The sequence below is a fragment of the Microcebus murinus genome, chromosome 11 (assembly GCF_040939455.1).
Source record: "Microcebus murinus isolate Inina chromosome 11, M.murinus_Inina_mat1.0, whole genome shotgun sequence".
In the NCBI taxonomy this organism is placed as follows: Eukaryota; Metazoa; Chordata; class Mammalia; order Primates; family Cheirogaleidae; genus Microcebus; species Microcebus murinus.
In genome coordinates, this window is record NC_134114.1 from 13097412 (window position 1) to 13120977 (window position 23566).

The 23566-nt window shown below is 42.8% G+C and overlaps 1 long non-coding RNA gene across 1 annotated transcript; it reads left to right on the forward strand.

Moving 5' to 3' along the window:
* Window positions 1–19962: 19962 nt before the first annotated feature.
* On the forward strand, window positions 19963–21952 carry LOC142873779 (uncharacterized). The gene is made up of 3 exons (XR_012921752.1): window positions 19963–20129; window positions 21179–21498; window positions 21792–21952. It is a non-coding gene; the product is annotated as an uncharacterized LOC142873779 (long non-coding RNA).
* The last annotated feature ends 1614 nt before the right edge of the window (window positions 21953–23566 follow it).

Here is a 23566-nt window from a genome sequence, read left to right on the forward strand (position 1 = left end):
AGAAGGAAGACCAAGTTCAACTCTGCCGCCATTCTGTGCCTCACTGGACCACGCACTGTGACGTTATATAAAATGCAAATTGAGCTTTCCCTCCACCTCCTTTGTTACAAAGGGAGCAAGGTTTGTTCATGTGCTTATAAGGGAAGAAGTCTGATTCGGAAATTTGTATAGCTGATTGCTAGAGAATGAAAATATGCCTGTAAGCCACAGTTATTTTTTTCTCCTCAGTGTCTGCTTAGATTGCAAAAGGAGTGGTAGTATTTATTGTCTAGTGTGCGGTGATTGAGCACGGATGCATGCACACACATGAACGTTTGTTAACTTCTTAAAAGGAAGTTATCCTCCTGTCTAAAGTAGCAGAAATGTCAGTACTTAGCAAACATCAACTATTTAAATATGTGACTTGGTTATTTGGAAAATCTAACAAAATGTAGAACAAATGGTATTCTAGTAAAAGACAGGAAATAAAAGGAAAGAACATTTATTTGGGTATGAGTGGATGTCATTAATGACAGCATTCTCTTCCATTATACTGTAATATTTATAATAAATCTGTACTAGGGCTAAAACTTTCAGCCAAATACACATTAAATTGACTGATCACAGATGAGGTACGGGACCTCTCAAGAAACTGAGGTTGGTAGAATTCAGTAAACACAAATTTGTCTCTCTCAGGTGCGCTGTTTCTGCCTAACAGAAGGCCAAACAGTTAGGATCGATTAAAAAGCGGCGTGCAGAAAGTCGTAGGCAGTTTTACTTGCAGGAACTTTAGGTACATCCTGGATAAGAGCAAACACTTACCAATGCTGTTAACTCATCCAAACTCATGTTTTACTTTAGGGCCAAGATCAATAAATCAATTCGCTTCTCGAAGACAATTAGTGTATTCATCTAGTTAACTTGGGGAGGGGAAGTTTTCCTCAAATTGCTTTATTTACTCTCACTAAATCCTTATGATTTAGGTAAATATTAGGGCCAGAGAGGGATTGGGACTGGGATGGTAGCAGACAATATTTAAAGGCAACCACTGATATTGCTGGAGAGAATCCCTGTTACGCGGCAGTCAGTCAATCAACGGGTGAGGAAAAGAACCTTTCTCTTGTTGCCCACAGGAAAACACCCAGAGAAAAACCATCAGTTGAAAGACATCCTGAGTTGAATCTCTGTGATTATTTCTTTCCCTTTTTACTACCAGTATAAATCCAATGGAAGACATCATTAGAGTTTCCCTGAAGATTAACAGCTTGTTCATCTTGTATTTACTTTATATTTGGCTTGGACATTTGTCTGATTTTTTCTAAAAAAGGCTTTTTTTTTTTTTTTTTTTTTTTTAGACAGGGTCTTGCTGTGTCGCCTGGGCTAGAGTGCCATGGGTTCCTTAGCCCCGTACCCACGCTGCAAAGCAGGTACTAGTATGATCTCCCTCTGGAAAATAAGGACAGTAAGGCTTAGAGACATCAAATAGTTTACCCAAGGCTACACAGCTAGAAAATGCCAGAGTCGAATTTGAATTCAGGTCATTCTGACCCCAGAGCTCAAGCTCTGGCCAGGAGGGCACTGCCGCCTTGTGTCTAGTTCTTTTTATTTGCCACTATGAGGCCACAGGCCCTTGCAAAAGCTAAATGAGATCACGCCCGTGAGAGCCCTTTGAAAACTGTGGCACAATGTGCAGATAAAAGATTTTTATAACTCCAGATTGTCCAGAGGACTAAAAACAGCCACAGTAGAGGGTTCAGGAGAGGAAACTGTCAAAGTTTGCACAGGGTGGGGGGTGGAGGGGGTCTCTCCTGGGTATGATTAAGCGAGGAGAAGTCCTGCTCATCAAAAAAGATGTCGGTGCTGAGGACTCAATTCCAGCTGAATTTACAATGGAGAACTCACATTCTGACCTCGCATCTCCTCCCAGACTGAATTTGTTAGCACAACATCTCATATTTTCTAGGGTAAGCATGCTATGTGGCCTGAAAACCAGCCCCTGGAGACCGGTTCCTTTGACTCCCTACACCTGATTTATTGGATCAAATGTCTAGCATTTCAGGCTGACTTTAAAAATGGAAACAAATCAGGAGGCAGAGGGTGCCTCTGGGATCTGAAACTGGTTTGTGTCCTCTTTTCACGTAAGAACAAAGTTAGGCGACTTGTATTTAGACCACTTGCGTGGAAACGCCATGAAGGACAGAGGTAAGATTTGAAAGTAGAAGGTGAGAAGCAAGTGCGTGTTCTGAGTTTTTGCAGGGAGAGAGCCCGCGCTGCTCTGCTCAGAGGAGCTTGCAGCCAGGCCCTCCAGAGGTGGGTGTACGTCAACACGTTTCATGCACTAGAGGTTTTTCAAAGTGGGGCCTGGAATCCAAAGCCCAGATCATAGCTCTGATTTTTTATGGAGTTGGGCCATCTGTGGGAGAAGAGAGTCAGGAAAAGAAGAATGAATGAGAAAGAAGAAGAAATGAATGAGAAAGAAGAATGAAAAGAAGAATGAGTGAGAGGAATGAATGCGAAAGAGGAAGCAGGAGGCAGATTAGGATTTAGAAGGATGAGGAATATGTTGCCCCAACCACACGAGAGGAAAAAAACAAAACCAAAAAACAGTCATGGGAATCTAGTATTGAATTGTAAACAGTATATGTGTTCTTTCACCTATCATCTTTGCTCTTTTAATGTCCAACTTCAAGGTATGAGAATATGTTTGCAACAAATCATATAAATACGAGGCCAATAGCACCTCTTATGAAAAATCACTAGACCTTCATCAAAAGAAGATCAGAAGTTTCTCCGTAACCATTGATCGTTGGAAACATAGGGCGATTCGAGTGATTCCTTAGTTCTCTTAGGAGTAACTGTCACTAAATGTATGATGCCCATAAACATTTAAAACACATTAGGTCCTAGTCTATCTTTTGACTTTCAGGGAGTCTACATTGTTACTCAATTTAGCAGTTTAATAAATTCTCAAATTCTGGAGTATTAGAATAAATTCTAATTTAACACCAGCTTTCAATACATCCTGAATTGTTTTGCTACCTACATTTTAAAAATTAACATGATCAAGATACTATATATTATATACTTCCCATGAAGACAGGGGTATTTTTGTGTTGTTTTTTCTTTACTGTTTTACCAAGGAAAGTGTGCTCTCAACATTGAACTATGTTTGCTGTGCCCGTCAGCCGCTTGGCTGTAATGGGGCTCTGAACCCGTTTGTACAAGTTTACCAGGCTCGAGAGGAGACATGAACATCCTATTCTAGTGCACGGAAAAGGCAGAACTTCTCTGACTTGCCTTCATCAGCTTTCCTTCTGCCAGAATTTTGGCTCTTGAGGCTGTATCAGATGACAAGAGTTGGCTTCTAATATAAAAACCACAGTCATTGCCACTATAGAAATGCTGCCTATATTCATCTCTGCCACCCACGCTTTCGAAAATTGGCAGCAGAGAGGAACTTGAACCATTCTCTAGAATCACGCAATAGACAAAGGAGAAGTTTATCCTCTCATTGTGGGGGAAAAGGCCGAGGAAGTGTCAAACTGCACACATCCAACAAACGGGCGAGCCTGCACTCTGGTTGACTGTTGGGATTACGAGATACCAAACCTAGAGGCATATATTTTCATCCACGTACATACCCTGCACAAATCCAGCCAAGAGTGATGGAACAGATTTGTGCTGATCCCGGGCGGTCTGAATGAACGAGAAACGGATCTCTGCCATGTTCAAGCAGAGTCTAGAGAACTTGGATTTGGGAGTGACGTGGGGATTCTCATATTCAATGGGGATTTGGACTAGGTAACGCTACTTACCTTGAGATTTTATAAAATCTCAAGACCCCCCCACAGACCTGCATTTTATACAAGAGAGCATGAGTGCCCTCTTTCATGGCAGGAGAAACAGCCTTCTGTGCCGACAGGGAGGGGGAGACGCTCAGATATCACTCGAAGCTTCACCTTCAGTGCACCAGAGACACACTGAGTACAAAACCCAAGGTTTTGTACATTTTATACAATGTACAAAATACAAATCTTGCACATTTTATACAATGTGCAAGAAGCACATTGCTGATAGATATTGCCTCCCCCATGAGCGTCCCCGATCCACAATATGATTCTAAATAAATGTGATGAATCAGCGCTGGCGTGAAACCCAATGAACTGAAACCCAGGGCTTCCTTGCTTTCCCCAGTGGACCACCCTCACTCTTCTGGACTCTGTGCACCCAGACGCTGGTTTCAACCCAAACAGGCGTCTCTACTGGAGGGTTTCTCGAGTAGGAGAGGAGGGCAAGCTAGTGAGAGATATCACATATTTCTATAATCCCAACTCCCAAATCGGTTGCATGTTGGGCTGGGGTACTTTGTGCAACCCAGTGGCCATAGGGGACGATGTTTGTAGAGAATCAGAGGGTCTCTCTGTCTCTGTGTCTCACTGTCTGCTCGCAGCGACCTTGGGTTCTGTACTCAGTGTGTCTCTGGTGCACTGAAGGTGCAGCTGCGAGTGATATCTGAGCATCTCCCCTCCCTGTTGGCATGGAAGGCTGTTTCTTCTGCCATGAAAGAGGGCACTCATGCATGATTGGGGGGTTCATCTTAGGGCCATAATAAATCTCAGAGGGATCTTACCACCCTTTGGACTCTAGCTCCTCTCTTAACTGCTTTCCCAGGGAAATTCCTTTGGCTCAGGGCCTCAAGGGGGGTCAATGGGCAGAGCAGTGGAGAGGGGAGTCAGGGACTTCACTTTTGGGAGGAAACCGCATCTGAAATCTGAGCCAGGAGGTGCTTGTCATGCACTGCTGCAGCTGGGAGAGTGACTCTGTTAAGCTCCAGGACAAAGGAAGCAGCGAGTGGGCAAAACCCTTGATGTGAATACTGTGTAAACCATGGAGCCGGGATCCTGGGTATCCAGCTACATACACCTAACCACGTCTCTTTTCTGAGACAGTCTCGGTGCTCCCCTGAAAACCATGCAGATGATCCAGAAGCAGACCCAGGAAAATGTCTACAAAGCAGCGCTGGCCTGAGGAACTTTCTGTGACAATGGACGTTTTTGATATCTGCACTGACCTAGCACTTGAGATGCGGCTAGTGCCACTGAGAAACTGACTTTTTAGTTTCATTTGCTTTTGGGGAATTTAAATTTATTTTTTTGCTTTTGAATTTAAGTTTTAAATTTGCAAAGTCACACATGGCTAGCGGCTGGCGTCTTGGGCAGCGCGAGCCACTGCTCTTGGCAGACTTGGTCTTCCCTTCCTGCCCCACTGTTGGCTGCAGGACAGGAGAAGTCCTCTAAACACGTTTGTATTCCCCATCCCTTTCCTGTTCTCCAGTCACCAGCTTGTTTCAGGAGTTACAAGAAAGTTCAGAGCAAAGCGATTCAGAATCCTCCTTCACCTACGAATGTCCTCTGGCTTATTTTCAGAATTCAAGATCTTCCAGGCTCCTGCCTCCTATCATTGTTTGCTTTTGCCACAATTGCATTCACCTGTTTTACCCTTTCTTCAACCTCAGGGTCTATCAACTTAATTGCGGTCAAACAACTTGAAGAAACGAATCTGCTTCAGTTGGATTCCCACTGTGTCTACAGCGTTGATTAATATCCCAACACATGTCACTTAGAAGAACGACCTGACCCATCCTGAAACTCCCCATCCATCATTCCTGACTTTCAACTCTCTCAATCAGTGACATCTGATCAGGTAAGTTTAGGGCTTGCACAGGTAAGTTAAGTACCAGTACAGATTTCTCATTACTATAATGGACACGATGATAGCAAATTCACACAGTTGTTTGATGATTGAACAACTCTTGTAATGTTTGTTGCATGTGCCCTCAACAAATGTAATACCACTCAATAAAGGGCACTCCCATTCTCTCATAAGCTGTGTGGTATCTCCTGAGTGATGCTCTTTTTGTAAAGACATTGCCTGGAAGCTTATGGCTTCCTTCCTCTCCTATTACTAAGACATTGCCTTGCCTTTTCATCCTCAATCATCATAGCACGTATCAAACTGTACGAAGCTAGATTATTATTGCTATATAATCCTCCACTCCTTGAGTTTTTGTTTTTTTTACAGTAGTCCATGCAACACTGTTTAACAAATTGCATAAAGATATCATCGAACTTTCTATGAGACTCTCTGTGCTGAGGCTTTTCAGATGCTCGCCAGGGCTGTCAATTCTGTGGCTGCTTGGACTAAGTGGCACCAACATCTGCCGCTGCCTCGTCCTTTAGGGACAAAGAGCTGTGCCCCCTCATCTCATTCATTCCACTCGGGGGTCAACCAGGTCAGGGAAAAGCTAGGAGGAGTTGTGGAGGAGTTGAGCTAGAATCTTCCTCTACATAGCTTCTTTCTTTAAGGTTTGTGTATTTTCTTTATGGCCAAGGTTCTAGGTACAGAGACACAGTTGCATTAAACCTTTATAGCTGAATCATACTCCTGTGTACTAGTTGTAGGTGGAACAGAAAAAATGAAGCTAGCAGGTAACTGTAGTAAAATGCCTACATTTAACCATTCTCAACACTGTCTCATGATCAGAATTCTAAGTAGGTTGCCACGCTTCACATATGCATACTCTGGAAGAAGAAAAACTTCCCCTGATTGTGCTGGTGAGAGAAGTTGCATTTGAGGAAAGCTTCCCTCGTGTCTAGAGAGAAGTTGGGTGGCTCTCTCTCTGGGCGAGGGTTATGTAGCTAGAGTAAAAAGGAGAAAGTTCCCTGTTCTTTTAAAGCCAGTGCAGATCCCAAATCCTTGACTTTCAGTTTATCAATAAAAAGTGAAGAAATTCCTAAGCCACTGGGAATACTAACTACCATTATTGATCACTTTCAATGTAGCCAGCATTGTTCTAAGTGCTTTGCATTTTACTAACTCATGTCATCCTCTTAAGAAGCAGATAGTCTTATTATTATTAATATTAATATTGCTGTCTAACAGATGAGAAAACGCAGGCGGAGAGAAGTTGAATAGCTTGCCCAACTAGTAGGAGGTAGAGTCAGGTTTCAAAGCCCGGCAGGCAGGGAGCCCCAGAACCCAGGCCAGTGAGCCCCTGGAGTGGCTGAAGGGAATTAATATCTTTTCACTTTTTTATCTCCTCCCCAAGGTGGGGGCAGTTCTAGAAGATTAAGGAAGTCTCACAAATAGAAAAAGTAGAAGGAACAGGGAACTGGGGATGTGTGGGTTAGACTTGGAATTTCCTAGCATGTTTATGAATTAAATCCCTAAAATCAAAGTTAATTCTATTATTTTCATTTCTTCCAGATTTCCCTGTTATCTTTGTTATCATTCTTTCTGATAAGTGTATTAATATTATTTGAAAGTGCTCTAAGGGCAAGTTTCTCTTGCTCAGCATTTTGCCTTTGAACAATATAACCCTGTCAGCACTTTCATCCTGTTCCCTCCTTATCTTTCTCACAGAGATTTAAATTCCACAATAGCCACCTACTTTCTGCTTTGACAATGCTTTTAAGCAGGAACAGAGACGGGGGTGGTGGCTCACACCTGTAATCCTAGCACTCTGGGAGGCCAAGGCAGGTGGATTGCTTGAGCTCAGGAGTTTGAGACCAGCCTGAGCAAGAGCAAGACCCTGGTCTGTGCTAAAAATGGAAAAATTTAGTTGGGTGTGGTGGCACATGCCTGTAATCCCAGCTACTCAGGGGGCTGAGGCAAGAGGATTGCTTGAACCCAGGAGTTTGAGGTTTATGTGAGCTATGATGATGCTACTGCACTCTACAGGGTGACAGAGTGAGACACTGTCTCAAAAACAAAACAACAACAAAAAAAGGAAGAACAGGAAAGCAAGATACACCTATATTAAAACATCCAACTTCTTGGCTTTATACCAGCAGGATTTTCCATGTGTGTAGCAAGAATGAATTTTTGTTACAATCTTAGAGTACCACCAAAATGCCCAGGCAAAATCCAAAGAAGTGCTGCTACCTAGGTGGGCCAAGATAATATACCTATTGTTATGACAAGGATGGGAGAAGAGGAGAAGTGGCCTGAAACCTTATGAGGCAAGATCGTGTGCTACATTTGAGTAAAAAGCACTTTTTTCTTAAGCTCAGCTATGGAAAATATTTTGAGCTACAGAGGCATTTATAAAGCTAGATGATATGTTTGTACAGTTTGTTAAATAGTGTTCTGTAGATTATTATAAAAAGAGTCAAGGAGTAGAGGGCAATATAAAATATCCCAGACTATTAGTAGGAAAAGAAATCTACAGTCATATGTAATAAGCATAGAAGGTAATTTTGAAAAATTTTGAAAGTTAAGAAAGATAACTAGACTGATACAAAGGATATTAGCAAGGCACCAATTTGATAGGCAAATCTGCAGACGGAATGAGATACCTACTTGCTGCTAAATCCCTTCTTTCAACATTCGATAAATATTTATTGAGCAACTTCTTGTTGACTTTGGGGTCTAGGTGCTGGCAATACAGTGTCAAACTCGGCAAAAGCCGTTGTGGTGTTGCGACAATGTGTACAGCCAGCGTTACAGCTCTTGATACAGCTCTTATTCATTTGACATGGGAAAGAACCGAGCGGCACACAGAGTCTGAGAACAACCTTTATTCTTCTACGGCAGGCTCAGCACACCTAGTGTTACAGCTTTCTTCGGGTCTTAGGATGTTCTCCCCTTCCTGCCCTTCTGCCCCTGCTTTTATACCTTTGGTAGGGCTCAAGAAGCATCCAATCAACCACAAGCTTTAACATCCAATCAGCAACAAGCTTTAACATCCAATCAAAAACAGTGGGATTCAAAAATTACCCAATCAGGATCACACAAGCAGGGTGGCTGGAAACAGGCAGTGGCATGTGGGCCTGGGGCATTCCGGCATGCGGGGGTCCCAGCAGCACACGGGGGTCCTAGGGTGGCTGTGTGCCTGAAGGGGTCCGGCCCCAGCAGAGTGTCCTCCAACTGGCCATGTGCAGCACTGGCCCGCGGAGATGCAGAGCAACAGGGAGGCGGCAAGCTGCCGCGTCCTGGTGCCCGCCATTTTCCGTATCATTGGTACCTACTTTACGTTTTAGTGCGGGCATCATCCAATACATGATAAACAAATATATGTATGTGCTGATTTGCACAGAGTAAGGAAATGGAGAGGGTGAGAAGAGCCCTATTTATAGGGGTGGATAGGAGAAGGCTTGCCTGAGAAGGTGACGTGTGAATTGAGACCAGAAAGCACTGAGTGGTGCAGAGATGGGGCAAAGCCCACTCCAGGCGAAGAGAGCAGCAGGTATTCGAAGCCTAACAAGGAAGCCAGTTGAAGACGACGACATGGGAGCAAGTAGAGAATGTGGGGTGCCTTGTAAGCCGTCCAAGGACATTGGTTTTCACTCTGAAATGAAGGCAGTGGGGAGTTTGGAGCAGAGGAGTGACAAGATCCGGCTCAGATTTCGGAAGGATCACTGTTGCTCTGTGTGGAGCCAGGCTGGGGTGAGGGAACAGCTGTGCGGCTATAAAAACTCTCTTCCAGATCTGCAAGATGTCAGTGAGAATAACTACGCTCAAATATCTTTGGGGAAGACTCTATGCAGATAAAAGAAACAAGGAGTTTGGCATGATCTTCAAATGACTCGAGGGGGAGAAAAGGACTGGGCAAATATAAACAGCATTGCATTCAAGAGGTGAAGTTGAGACATGCTTTCAATCTGCGTGTGCAACCGCCAAGTCATCACAGCACAACCAAAGCCAGCTGGGACCACGGAAGATGACTCCATATCCTGTTGATACTCGGCTTGGCACAGTGTGGATGGAAGCCAAAGAGGACGGGATTGATGAAGGCCCTGAAACCTCTGCCAACCTTTGTTCAGAGCTGGTGGAAACTTCTATTTCAGAAGTCTTCTCTGCAGCTGGAGAGGGAGAAAGGACTTGGGGAAGGTGCAGAGGCTGCCTTGGATGAGGCGATGTCCCCTGAGGCTATTTCTGAGCATTTTCTTACTTTTTAAAAAAGTTTTAAATTTTTAATATTATTTATTTTTTGAAACAAGGTCTCACTCTGTTGTATGGGCTAGAGTGCAGTGGTGTCATCATAACTCACTGCCACCTCGAGCTCCTGGGCACAAGTGATCCTCCTGCCCCAGCCCCCCTAATCTGGGACTACAGGTGCCACCATGCCCAGCTAATTTTTCTATTTTTCTGTAAAGACGGCGTCTCTTTCTCAAGATGGTCTCGAATTCCCAGCCTCAAGCAATCCTCCTGCCTTGGCCTCCCCAAGTGTAAGGATTACAGGCATGAACCACCGTGCCCGGCCTCTTACTTTTATTATTTTAAATTGGTAGGTTTTCATACTGGTAATGATAGCTAACATTAATTCAGCAATTTACTATGTGCCAGGAACTGTGCTAAACTTACCATATTCATTATGTTACTAATTTAAACCTTCACAACAGCTCACTATGCTATATTTTCTAGAGGCGGGATCCGAAGTTTGGAGATGTGCACAATTCCAGTTAGTAAGCGGCATAACTGGAATTTAAAGCCAGATCATCAGAATCCAGTGTGTGCATTTCAGCAACCTCACACTTTCTCTGATTGTTACTTGCTAGCATCTCCCCTCGACTACACAAGGAGTTGCTGGAATTGTAGCAAAGTTTATCCTTACTTGGTTTCCCTTTAATAGATGTTGGCAGATGTTTTGCATCGCCATGAGATCTGCTCACTCACAGTGCAGGAAATAAATAGCAACAAGGTAGGAGACTAATGTGAAAAAATGTCCATAACCAACATGCCAATGTTATTTTAAGCAAACCTAGCAACGTGAAACAATAGATTGATAAAAAGGCACTTGAATGGTATGCTCTTTCTTCAAAAAATTGTATTGATTTGCCAGAGCATTCCTTTAAATAGTGGGCTTACTAATGTACCTAGTGCATGACTTACATTTATCCAAGGACATAATGGTTATGACAAATACAGTCTCATGACTACAACTGTGGAGAGTCAATGGCTGTCAGTGAAAAGGTTCATCTGCCATAAAAAGCCAACAAGTCTTGTGTTGACTGCCAAGCATCACATTATCTTTTTTCTTTCTTTCTTTTTTTTTTTTTTTTTTGAGACAGAGTCTCACTCTGTTGCCTGGGCTAGAGTGCCGTGGCGTCAGCCTAGCTCACAGCAACCTCAAACTCCTGGGCTCAAGCAATCTTCCTGTCTCAGCCTCCTGAGTAGCTGGGACTACAGGCACGCACCACTATGCCCTGCTAATTTTTTCTATTTTTGGTAGAGATGGGGTCTCGCTCTTGCTCAGGCTGGTCTTGAACTTCTGAGCTCAAAAGATCTGTCAGCCTCGGCCTCCCAGAGTGCTAGTAGTACAGGCCTGAGCCACTGTGCTCTGCCAAGCATCGCAATTTCAATATGTAAGGTTACCTATTGAAACATTTTTACAAGTTGGTAACTTTTAGTTTTAACCTTGACTGAAATCTGTGCCTGGTACAGCCTAGCAAAGAAGCCCTGGACATTAAGAATCCCATTTATAACCCAATGTCACTTTCATGACCTGGAAGCTTTTTCCCTCGTCTTGGGGTTCATAAAAATAGCTAGATGGTCTAGTGGTAAATATTCTGTAGATGATATTTTATTCGTAAACTGTCAGGAGAAGGAAAGAGATGGGAAGGGAAAGATATTTTGTTCTTTAATTCGGACTACACGGTTCACTCCCCCCACACTTTGGGGCATAGCAACCCACTAGCAATGGACACAAGGGAGGAGGGAAGTGTGTCTAGAATTCATCGCCAAGGGCCATGAATTATGGAATCAGCAAACCCACCCTCTGCCTTAAGGCTGAAGGACAATGGACGGAGAGGTGAGTTTAGTGGATAATTTAGAGCCCCATTTCTGCAAGACAGTCAAATGTATCTCTCTACTTAATCCCTAATGTAGACTGTCAATGTAAGTTTAGATGAATCGAGTGCCATAAGCCATGCGATATGGTTTCCATTCTAGCACAAAACATGACTCTCCACATCATGGCCCTGTTGGTTACCAAGGATCTGATACTGGTTTCCTGATATTTATGAAGAACTGTTTTTGCATTTTCTCGTCTGGAACACTTTAGTCACTTGCTCAATATTTTTTCCTTAATGAGAGGAGATGTGTTGAGACTCTTTCCAGAGGCGATTTTCCCCTAGGTAACTATGAATTCTTTTTGTTCCCTTTTTTTGTAGTATTTTTTCCTAATTGTTCCTTTTTACTCCTTATAAGTATTTCCTCAAGTATTTAAAAAAATTATTTAAAATAGAACCAGTACTTTTTTCCCTCCTTTAAGTTAAAAAAAAAAAAAGGAGGAACAAGAGAATGAGTCCTTTCTTACACTTAGTTTATGCTTTGGGCAAATTTTTCATCTTTTCAGTTGAATTAATGACAATGACTTTGATGTATTAGAGGATTATAGGAATGACTTAAAGAGTTTTAAACGTCTTAAAGTGCTTTGGCAATTCAAATTAGTTCCAGTACATCTTGTTTATTTGGAGTCAATACTTCAATGATACAAGTTGGTTTGCTTATTAATTTTAGAAAAAAATATTCACTTTAATTACTTCTCTAAGGAAAAACAATTATATGCTGTATTAAATAACCATTTATCCAACTTATAACAAAGCCATACCAATTTTGGGAAGAGAACCATTCGTGCTAGTTGTTTTAAGTGTGTTTAAGTGTGAGCCTTTAGACTCTGTAGGAAGTTTGTATTTTGGCTAAAAAGAATCTTTCTTTTTTCTGGCAGAATGCATTTTTTTTAATTAAAGAGGGAAGAAGGAAGGAAGGAAGGAAGGAAGGAAGGAAGGAAGGAAGGAAGGAAGGAAGGAAGGAAGGAAGGAAGGAAGGAAAGGAGGGAGGGAGGGAGGGAGGGAGGGAGGGAGGGAGGGAGGGAGAGAATTTCCCTAAAAATTAGTTCTGCCAGTGGAAGTAATTATGGCCCTGCTGTTCCTTGCATTCTTTTCTTTCTCTTGGTCAAGGTGGCTTATTGCTGAGAGATCATTTTTTTTCACTGTACATTGAATTTATGTTCTAAATACCTAAGCTCTACTTATTAAGTTAGGTGAGTTTATGCAAAATAGCAACCCTGAAAGCAGAAATATCTGCACAGTTTAGTAGTTATTAATACCATGAACATATCATCCATCAGTCTAATATACCATGAAGACACCCCCAATAGTTTCTAATCATTTACATATGTTCTTTTCCAAACAGGATTTGTATTATGATTACTTTATTCATAAATCAAATGGTCTATGTAAAAAAGACTATATGTAGGAATAATTATTTCTAGCCTTGTTTACCAGTGTTTATGCTTATGCTAATTCCCCAATCCTATAAATAAAAAAGGTTATTTTCAAGTAAACTGTTTAAGCCATCATTACATACCCATTAGATCTTGTGAAGTTAGATCCCTTATGAAAGAAGTTTCCAGAAATTTATTCCTATTTAGGAACAAAAGCTTAAATTGTAAGACACTCTAAAATGTGTGTATATGTCTTTTTCTAAGCATAGAAAACATTTTTGTAGTGAATGTTCAAATAGACAATGGCACTGTCTGCAGAGAAACTCTCTCCAGAAGTTTCTGTGACAATAGAGACAGGGCTAAATGTAGCATGTGCTGCATTGAACCAGCTTCCAGGGAGAGGGCTGTATATCATTTAGGAGAAAACAGGCCTTTGCTTTCAGAAAGTTAATCTACTCTGAAGATCTAAACTACACTAGTCCCATCGCATACCGTCATAGCTTGATAATGATGAATTACTAACGAGCTGTTTTAATTTTATCCCTAAACCCAGTCTCACAGTCTAAAAGGAACTTTTACAACCTTCATTTCTTATAGAAAATCCATTCAAATCTACGTGTTGAGGGGAGGAAGATGAGTTGATCATAGTCAATCTTGCCAAAAAGTCTAACAGGAGTCATGACTAAATGCTTCGATGTCAGTACATACATGTAAAGGACATGAGCTCTATAAACATTTTAAGGTGAGGCAGGAGATTCATTCTATTCTATAACTTTCAGCCTCTTTATGTTTCTATGGAAGATGTTTATTTTATTTTATGTAAGTGAATGCATGATAGGGTTAAACCCCGCGTAGTAAGGATGTCACAGCCCTGCCGTTGGCCCTGCTGGAAAGCAAAGAGTGAAAGTCCATCTGCCAGTGGTAGGAAGGGTGGGTGAGGACGGTGGCTTCTTGGAAGCTCAGCTAATGTCCAGGAATCCTGGGAATTTTCTCAAGCTTCGTGGCTGCCCTGAGGAAGTAGTTTGACCTTGCTGTGGCCCATCAGTTTTGGAAACGAGATCCTGGCCTGGTGACTCCCCACTTGCAAAAGGCTCTGAATATTTTGCTTCTAGTTTTTGTTTCTGTATTCCTTCTGTTGCAAAAATATCACTGGGAGACCTTCGTAAACAAACGTTTTAGCATTTCTTTTTTTTTAGTCTGTGAGATACAAGCAAATTAGAGCTGAATAATGTCCTTAAAACTATTACCATTATTTTCTTTTCTAGAGGCAAACATTTAGTGTTGATCCTAATACTGCAATTAAAGTCCTGAATGCTCAGAGTCCTAAAAATTCATCTGCCATTTGTCTTACAATGATTTTTAAAAATTGTGTATGTTATTATACGCTTGAATACTTTACCAAATTATTCTATATTTCCTGTCATTCATTGTTTAAAAGAAACAAGAAAGCCCCAAGCAATTCACAATTCACAGAGTATAAAAGTTAAGAATCTTGTGGCATTAAATACTGACACTTTATGTTAATTATCCAAGTAAAGATCTTTATATAATTGTAGTTTACAACATCCATGAGGGTAGAAACTGTTTTCCAATTCTATCCATATTTCTACTAATAGAATTAGGTGATCCTTTAACAAGTGTTCAATAAACCATTGTTTAGGGAATGAGGAAGTCCAAGACAAATAGCATTTAAATATACATGTTTTTATACATTTCAATGCTAATTGTTTTGGACTTACTTTTTATCTCTTTGGGATTGCCTCAGAACTTATTCAGTGGAATTAAGAAAACATTTAACATTGACATCTTACATTTAATTTTAATGTTATTACATTTAATATTTAACAGTAACATCTTACATTATATATTATCAATCCATCATTGCAATTCTTAACAAATCCGTGCCGTGTCAGCATTAACACACTTAATTTGCATAAGGGTAGACAGAATAAAATGTATTTTATTTGTATGAAACAACTTAGAATTGGAATTCAGCCTCCTGCTGCCATCAGACATCCCCAAGGCTCTCTGTGGGGACAACAGCTTGTTTGGGGGTACAAGATAGTGGTAAACAAAAACAGACTGAGTAGAGACCAGTCCTCACTTGGCAGTATTTGGCCTTTCAGTAGATGATACATATCTTTTCTAGAAGTTTGTTTTCTTCAAGTCTATGATGTAAAGAAAAAATTGAGTCCCAGCTCATATGGTCCTGGGGAATCTTGGGAAAACAAATCCACATTCTTTACTCTCAACTTGACCAACAACTGTGTAACTCTAAATTCCCCGTGAGGCGTTGGGTCTGCCTTCCCTGGACTCAGCCCACAGTCTGAAATGAGGTGGTTGCTTTTTGATAAGTTCCGTGGCTAAAGTTTCAACAAGACTGGCAATTATTCTCAAGGAAATGCTATCTCTTTATCTTCAGAAAAGCTTTTAGTACCAAATTTTCTGTGTTCTGGTTGATCTAAAATAGTAGGAATAGAAACGTTTGCTGTCAGAAAGTCTCTTCCTCTGTTGGTGGAAAATAAAAAAATAATCTCTTGGCATCATGAGAGAGATCATAGAGATTTCCTATCCCAAAACCCCCTTCATTTTTCAGATGAGGAAACTGAGGCCCAGAGAGGTTAACTGAAAGGATACCGGAGTGCTTTTTCCACACTCGGGGTGGGAATGGGATCCTTGGGTTTTTAGTGAATGGAATTCGACTCTTGAAACATCCTTGCCTGGTTATAAATTGCACTTTAAGTCCCCGATTACGTGGAGAGCCTGTGAGCTTGGCTGAGCGTTACGGTTCACAAGTGTATCTTTTTACTTAAGGATTACGAATTGTGTGCTGACTTAGTGCAGGTGAGCTTTGATCTTGCCCAAGGTCAACCTCGAAAAACGGTGTCTTTTATCGAAAAGGAACAGGAAAATCCAGTATGAGATTTCACATACATATTTATTCTTCTGATAAGCTTCCCATTTCCTGACACTGCAGCTTTCACTTCCCCTGTTAATGATTTGATTGTGTTACCTCTCCTTCAAGACTTTGGTTTTTCTGAAGTGGTATAAGTAATGGTGTAAGTCAATCTGTCTTACTAAGTCAGTAGATATTTTCCTCTCGTCTGTATTATCTGTTTGCTGTTTACCATATAACTCCTTGTTGGCAATTTTGTTTCTGAGTGAATGCCACATCACCCCTAAATGACAGCCACTTAAATGCATCAGGCCTAACTTAGTGTCTTTCACATCATTAATTCCAAGTAATGTTCCTGAAGCTACTTGAAAACCAAATTTTCATAAGGCAAGCTACTTAACAGGAATTACGACAAGGCCTTAATTTGCTGTTTTGGTAAAGAGGAATTTCCACATGTCAGAATTGCACAGACCATTTTAGAATTCCTATAGCCCCACAAGTTTATTTTCCCCAGGGATTTCTGTGTATAGATCAAACCTCTATTAAGTAGTTGTCAAAAAAAAAAAATACAATAATTTTATTTTAAAGGTCTAAAAGGCTTTTATACCAATTTTTGTTTTGAGATAGGATCTTGCCCTCCTGCCCAGGCTAGAGTACAGTGGCATCATCATAGATTACTGCAGCCTCCAAATCCTAGGTTCAAGGGATCCTCCTTCCTCAGCCTCCCAAGCAGCTGGGACTACAGGTACACACAGCCACATCTGGCTAATTTTAAAAATGCTTTTTGTAGAGACCGGCATCTTGCTGTTGCCCAGGCTGGTTTCCAACTCCTAGCCTCAAGCGATTGATCCTGCCCCACCTCAGCCTCCCGAAGTGGTAGTGGTAGGATTACAGGCATGAGCCAGCACACCTGGCCCTAATTGGCTTTCATTTGCGATTCTAGAATGGAGTCACCTCATTCTGTACTATAGAATGAGTGTTCTGATGAGGTGAGCTGACGAGGTTGGCTTTCTAGGCAGAAAAGGGCTGAAGAAAGAAGAAAACAGGGAACAAAAAGCAGATTGGTCATTCCAAAGTTATTTTTCTTTTAGGATTAGAACAGACAGGCTAGGTAAACTAGGTCTCTTTTGATTGGTTGCTCTTGTTTTGGATAACTGGCTTGTTAGTATAAGTGACTCCATTCGGGTTTGGTCTGATTTGCTGGACCCAGTGTAGGAGTTCAGTCCAAACCACAGCCTCCCACACCTGTTTGACTCAGTTTGTCATCCCTTTCTTGCTTCCTTTTCTTTTCTTAGAATCAATTGCTTGAATGACCAGGTGTTGATCATCTTCAGGGAGAGATCTGTCTTGGAAGTTTCTAGCTATTACCCTTTTCTTAATAATGGACATGTTTGTTCTCAAAAGAAATGACCATGAATGGGCCACTGTTTCATGAACCATGTTCTCCAAAACTCCTGTGCAGGGACTTACAGGTGCTGGACTGGAGTGGGTGGGAAGCACAGCCCTCGGCTTGACTCTGTCCAGTCTATGGGATGACATTGCTCGGCCACCGTCTTATGTCCAGGAAATATTTCCCCTCTGTGGCTATGCCTTTAAGACGGAAAACTGAAAGGCTTAAACCCACCAGATAATTCGAGAAGGAGGGTACTTTGTTGTGCTTCTGTTAACACCTCTGTTCTCAAGGTTAATTACACATTTGGTTAATTGATTTAATTAGTTAATTGGTTTGCTGAGCCTGCCTCCCTGGTGAGAATTCAAATGCAAATTCACACATGGATATGCCCTTTCATTGCTAGCAGCCTGTAACCCAGACATTGCTTAATTTTAAGTGTTTGTTGTGGGGAATTGACTGCTTGTTCTCTAAAACAGATCTTCTTTTCTTTTATGACACTAGTAGAGTTTACTGCCAATTGCAGAAATCTGCTCTTTTGCAGCAAAGGAGGAGGTGGGAATGGCAGGTCCCGGAAGCAGGAGAGGTGGAGATGGTTTCAAAGAACGCAATTGTTGGTTGATGGTCAATATGAACATCTTTAAAGTTGGAGATGGTTTCAAAGAACGCAGTTGTTGGTTGATGGTCAATATGAACATCTTTAAAGTCTCCTCTGACATTCGCAGTGCCTGGTGGGTTCTGGGGCCAAAACTAGCCACAGCTACTTGAGCTCTGGTGACATCCTCCTTCCAGAGTGTGTAGTGTGCCTTCTCCTCAGCAGAGAAAACAAGGGGGAAAAAAAGAGGGATTCATCGTTTCTGAATTCTGAATGCTAACATATTTTGAATAACCAATGAAAATAAATTCTTTATAGAATGGATTGCTGGTGGAATAAAACGGAGGAGAAAAATAGTTTTTAACCATAGATGGGTTTTATAGTCCTAGACTAACTTTCTAGTCATTTCTCATCCTTTCCATGTACAATCTGTCTCAAATCATATCTGTCACAGATGGCTTTGTGGATGTTGGACCCCTTATCAGCCTGTCTTGTTTGGTACCCTGGGGATGAAAGGTTGGAGAAGAAAAGCTCCCAGGTCCCCCTTCCTTGCCGAACTGCACTCACGGTGGAGTGGGCTGAGGGCTGGTCTCGCCGTACATACTCGCATGGTTCTGAGAAATCTGGAAAGAACATGGCTGAAGATTTTAAAGCCAGTCGTAGATCCTTTTAACTCGAGAGTGGAGCTTCTCTATTGTTGGAATGATGTTGTTTTGTCCTAATCATCTCTAATTGTTGGGTTTCTCATTTCAATCTGTAGGGTTAACAAAGTGTGCAGCCTCCTTTGGCAATCTTGCCGAAGATTTTCCTTGCCTCTCCTCGTAATTAGAGAGCTTTTTGTAATCTTTAATCAAACTTTTCTTTGAACCAGCTTAATTACACCTCATTCCTGCTTTATTGACCAGCCTGCCTAATTGATCTTCTTTCTTCCGTAATATTGCTTTATGCTCCTTAAGAGCAATTACAGCTCTTTTCATTTCCATCCTCTCCATTGCCAAAACGTGCCTTTGCAAAAGTATAATTATTTTTAAAATGACAGAAGTCATAAACAGCATAACCTTTGCTTTTCCTTCTGAATCAGCCTCTCTCTCTCTTGCTTTCTACAAATCATACTTCAAGTGACATTTTTCTTTAGATTTGAGGTTTGAAACCCAAACACAAGACCAGCATCCCATAGCCAGTGCGGAAGTCCGAGGCAGAAGTTCTCAGGCTTTGTGCTGTGTGTGGAGCTCTTGTTCATACGTCCCAATGTCAGAGGCCATTTCCTCTTTTTTTTAGGGAGGCTTGGGGAGAAAGGCGGGTGGCAGCAGCATCTCAGTGATGACTCATGTGCCTGTGTCTATGAGCATCGGGCAAATGGTAGAACCTCCAGAACAGTGTACAGGGTGGGCAGCCCTGCTTAGTGGTGTCTCATTCCTTCTGCTTTTTTATGGCTACGTGTTCAGAGAGTGCCCCAGCCTGAGCGAGGAAACAGGAGGAGAGACTGGGACTCAAGCAGGTAGACCAGACTGGGTAAAAATGAACAAACAACCAACCAACAAAAACCACCAAGAGAAAAAGAACAAAACAGAGGGGGAAAAGAGGGTGATTCAAGGCAGAGAAAGAAATGATGCATAGAAACAACACCGAGGAAAACGTGACGTGTATAGAATGGCATTTAAAAAGTCACTCTTAGCGTGGTTATTCCTGCCTTTGCATTGATGGAAAGGAAATGGTTTGGTGTCCAACCCTAAAATGCTCTACCTGTAGACCTATGGGCCCAGACTTGTTCTGTATGAAAGATGTGTTAATCATCTGCTGCCTGTTCCTGGCATCTTGGCAAAAGTTCTCTCCTAGGCTGTGCAGTAGGGTTGACTGTGTGGAAGAGCAGGCAGAGGAAAGAGAGGAGGGTACTGGGCCCTAGGGAAGGAAGAGGGTTCCACTGAGGAGGCCTTCCTGCAGGGGGTCCAGCGGCCTGGTGAGTGGGCAGAGCCCAGCCCTGGGTCCGAGTTGCTCAGATCTTGAAGAGAACTGGTTGTGGGCACCTGTACCGGGATTTGGGGTGAGTGCGATTGCTGGAGTCACAGGGGAGATGCGGTTATACAGCTCAAGCTCCTGCTGGCTGCACTTAAGTTACCAAAACAGCCAGGTGAACACAGATTTCACGCCAATTCGCAAACACTCCCATACTGTTTATTTTTACCCTGTGGAATTATTAACATCAGGTGTAACTGTTGGGGTTCATTGTAACCTAACCAACTCTTCTGATGAGAGGATTTTTGTTTTCTTGCCCTTATCTGATATTAACATAGTTAGTGTCAACTATAAACTAACTTTAAATATTTACCTTGGAGGCCAGTGGAGTCAGAGATTAAGACCGAAACTAGGATCGCACATGCTCCTGGTTTCACCACCTGCAAAATATCAGGAGAAATAATAGTGATATTCATGTAAATGGGCTGCCAGGCCCCTTCTAGCACCTTCTTCTGTTTTCTCACCTTTTGCACCAAGCACTCTGCTCGGGGCTGGGTACTGATGCTGAACCTACCACCGTGTCGCTAGCAGTAGAAATGGTCACCGCCAGCCCTCGTGCCTGCTCACTGTACACCTGACACTGTTCTAAGTGCCACACGTGTATAGACCACCGAGTACTCCAAACTCTAAAGTGTTTTGTGTTATATTATTCACGTTTCACAAATGAGTTAACTGAGACACAGAAAGGTTAGGCGGCCCAAGGCCACACACGATTAAGAGGCAGAGCAGAGACGAGAGATTGGAGCAACACCTACTAACCACGCGGGTTCCGTCCTTGCCTTCCCCTGGTGGGAAGCGAAGTGCTCGTATTTGGCTGCTGCGTGAGACTCTGTTGGGTGGGTTTAGACCAGAGGCGGAGAGATCTGAGAAGAAGCTCTTTAGGAGTAGGGGTGAGAAGTGATGGATCCCTGGACTGAGGCCACAGCTGGGAGGAAGGAGGGAGCTGCAAGCCCCTAAACGGGTGGGGCTAATGGGTTTTGTGGCTGAAGTCGAGGGTTCGGGCCTGGGCAGCTGTGCTGGGAATGAGAGGGGTCTGGCCTGTTCCTTCCCACAGCAAAGGCACCATCTTTTCCTCAGCCTCAGGTGTCCTGTGTTTGTACCTGGAGGAGTGGCCTTAGCCAGTGGAGCCAGAAGACTGGCAAGCTTCTGCAACACCCAGAGGAACCCAGGACCCTCTGCGTGGGGGTGCCTGCTCCCCCGCTCCTGGAGCACCTGAGTGGCCTACCCCTGTGTGACCCTTTCTGGAAAAATGCCCTTCACCCATAGGAGCCACCCTGCCTGGAGGTGTCTGGATAAATACGCCAAGCTCTTCCCTGGCCCCTACCCTGTACATGCTGAGGGCTGGCTGGCAGGCTAGCAGATGCCAGGTCAGAAAGACCCAGCCTGCTGACATTGAGGTGAGACAGCTTCGAGGTTTGATTGATGGTGTGGTCACCCTCACCTCCACCCTGTGCACTGGGCCAAGACTGGGCTTCCCTGGGGACCACATCCTGCCCCCTCTTCTCATCCCAGTCTCCTTCTCTCATCCCTGTTTTGGGCTGAATTGTGCCCCCAATTCATGTGCTGAAGCCCTAACCCCCAACACCTCAGAGTATGAATATATTTGGAGATAAGGCCTTTGAAGAGGCCATTAGGTTAAAATGAGGCTGTTAGAATGGACCCTAATTCAATCTGATCTGTGTCCCTATAGGAAGAGGCAATTTGGATATGCAACGAGACACCAGGGAGGCACAGATGAGAGACCACGTGAGGACACGGCAAGAAGGTGGCCGTCTGCAAGCCAAGGACAGAGGCCTCAGGAGAAACCAACTCCACCAATACCTTGATCTTGGACTTGTAGTCTCCGGGATTATGAGAAGATAAATTTCTGCATTGAAGCCTCCCAGTTTGTGGTGTTTTGTTAGGGCAGCCCGAGCAAACTGAGAGACTCCCTTCCATGTTTTTCTTGAAGGGTTATTTCCCTCAATAATCCCCAAGCACCAGGATCCCGGTCTCACACTCCACTTCTAGGGAACTTGACCAAAGACACAAAGGCGCTAAGGAAACAATGTTTGGATTGTATTCCAAATGCGCCAGTCTTTTGTTGATTATTTCATTAACTTGTTAGTGGAGAGTTAATACCCAGGCAACAGAGAGGCTAGTCAAGGGCTCCCAAGCACGGTCTGTTCTGCAGGCTTTGGTGGGGGTGGGGGGATGTCCCCAAGTGTCATCTGGGAATAGAGCCTTTCTCCTTTTCCCAGTCATTCAGCCTCCCACAGCTTAAAGAGGTCTAAGTTAACATAAGTTCTACTGTGCATGTATATTAATTTTTTCCAGTTAAAATCAGAAAGAAATTCAGTCTTGTTAAAAACTAATTTCAGTCTATTAGAACATAAACTATTTTTTTTTCTTCGTACCAAATGCTTTCCATCTGGTTGTACCCTGTGTCTCCATACACAGCAGAGGAATAAAGGAACAAAGTGGGTTAGACAAAAAGTAAACAGAAAAAAGGAGTCCAAAATCTCCGTGAGTCCCATCTCCTTCTAAGATTCTAATTATCCTGACCAACCTGGATATTTCAGACAAAGGAGTTGGTCTGGATCCCTGGTTGGCTTCGATCAGAACAGTCTCACCTCTGCAGTTTGCACGTGGATCTGAACCCACGCTGATGCATTTTCATTCGTGAACTTCAACTCTCTTTACCTTTTTGTCCTCAATTCCCCCAGTAGGCTCTGCGTGTCAAATAAACCTCTCCGAATAGACTTGGAGTCTGGCTCGGTAGCATTTATTGAAAACCCATTATGTCCTGTTTACTTATTCTGCAATCAGAGCCTGCACATTTCTGATACACTAATGGGAAAGTTTTGGCCAAAGAGGAGGCGATTGTTCTTGCTCTGTCCTGTCCCATGATATCAAACATTCATCTGCGGAACACATCTGAAACCCTTTGTCCCCTAGCGGCTACAATGGTTAACCTTGAGAGAGAGAGGGAGAGAGACAAGGAGAGAGGGAGAGTGTGTGTGTCCTGAGGAGGAGTGTTGGAAGGGGTGGGCACCGACTTTGTTAGCTTGGGACACTTTCTGCTGTGTTTTCAAGGAACTGTCAAAATCCCCAAAGTACACCTTCTAGCGCGCAGTTTATTTTCTTAAGCCTCTGCTGACGGTGAGCTGACTGAGAGGCTGTGAAGGGTATGAAATATTGCAGGAAAGAACTCCTTCCACCTTTGCTGGCAGAGTGGGTTCCTTACACCTCTCTAAAAGCTGCCCAGTGACTCCCATCCAAAGCCGCTTGAGGCATGACTCATGAAAACATACTGAAATGTGGATTGGATGGAAAAGATGCACTGATTTATTTATTTATTTATTTTTGATGCACGTGACACTGGAGAAAGCAGATAGAGGTTTTTTTTAAAAGCAGAGACTTCTGGCCTGAGATCAATAACTCCTAAAAGGTAAAACTCTTTGAGGGCAGCATCCAGCCTCATGT